Below are 1,578 nucleotides of genomic sequence, written 5' to 3' on the forward strand. Positions count from 1 at the left end.
GAAAAGAAATAAGTAGGTAAATAGAAGATTCAAGAGGCCTGATCAACATAAAGACGAATGCGCCGACTTGATTTTTTGGCATTATAATTACAACTACAAAAAAGAGCTTTCGGATTTTTACTCTTTTGTGTCTTCAGATAAAATTGAATGAAAAGATTAAGAAGTTTCAAACTTTCTATTCCATATCCGTTTCAGCTATTATTTGGGTGTTTTTGTTTGAGCTGTACGAGATGAAATTCTCATATACGGTTCTCAGGGGGGGAGTCCTCTTGGTTTACCCTATCTCAATAAAGTCTATGATTGGTTCGAAGAACGCCTCGAGATTCAGGCGATTGCAGATGATATAACTAGTAAATATGTTCCTCCTCATGTTAACATATTTTATTGTCTAGGAGGAATTACGCTTACTTGTTTTTTGGTACAAGTAGCTACAGGATTTGCTATGACTTTTTACTATCGTCCAACCGTTACTGAGGCTTTTACTTCTGTTCAATACATAATGACTGAAGCTAACTTTGGTTGGTTAATCCGATCAGTTCATCGATGGTCGGCAAGTATGATGGTCTTAATGATGATCCTGCACGTATTTCGTGTCTATCTCACTGGTGGTTTTAAAAAACCTCGCGAATTGACTTGGGTTACAGGCGTGGTTCTGGCTGTGTTGACTGCATCTTTTGGTGTAACAGGTTATTCCTTACCTTGGGACCAAATTGGTTATTGGGCAGTCAAAATCGTAACAGGCGTTCCGGAAGCTATTCCGGTAATAGGATCGCCTTTGGTAGAGTTATTGCGTGGAAGTGCTAGTGTGGGACAATCCACTTTGACCCGTTTTTATAGTTTACACACTTTTGTATTACCCCTTCTTACTGCTGTATTTATGTTAATGCATTTCCTAATGATACGTAAGCAAGGCATTTCTGGTCCTTTATAGAGAATATAGACCATAGCTATATTGTAACCAATCATTTATCTTATTACTTGCCAATCATTTATCTTATTACTTGGGGGAGGAACAATAGTATTTCATTGCTACAAATATGGATTGTTGAAAAAAAAAAAAAAATAAGACATGTATTTGGATATTTCCTTTCAACTCCACAATATTCTATTATTTATTTGATATGACATGAATAGTTGAAGGGAATTCCCCGAAGAGAAAATGGATTATGGGAGTGTGTGACTTGAACTATTGATTGGGCCATGCAGAAATATGCCTTTATCTGCTACATTGGAATTCACAACCAAATGTGTCTTTGTTCCAACCACCGTGTAAGCCCCATACAAAGGATAGGCTGGTTCGCTTGAAGAGAATCTTTTCTATGATCAGACCTGACGATGTCGTGTATGAACAGGGCTCCGTAAGATCCAGTAGAATAAGTGATTTGGCATAATGCAAATTAGATTTTATTTATTTATTTTTATTTTTTTTTTACTTTCTTATCTTAATAGTATGAAAATACATTCATTTCTTCTGCATCGACCCGATTTATTATTATTATACTATCGGAGTGAAACAAGGGATCTAAAGAAGAGCAAAGGCTAGACTATATTAGTAACAAGTAAATCCTTTGTATGTAA

This window comes from Durio zibethinus, unplaced genomic scaffold (assembly GCF_047325235.1).
Source record: "Durio zibethinus cultivar Kanyao isolate XHJ-2024 unplaced genomic scaffold, ASM4732523v1 HiC_scaffold_3, whole genome shotgun sequence".
NCBI classification, from domain to species: Eukaryota; Viridiplantae; Streptophyta; class Magnoliopsida; order Malvales; family Malvaceae; genus Durio; species Durio zibethinus.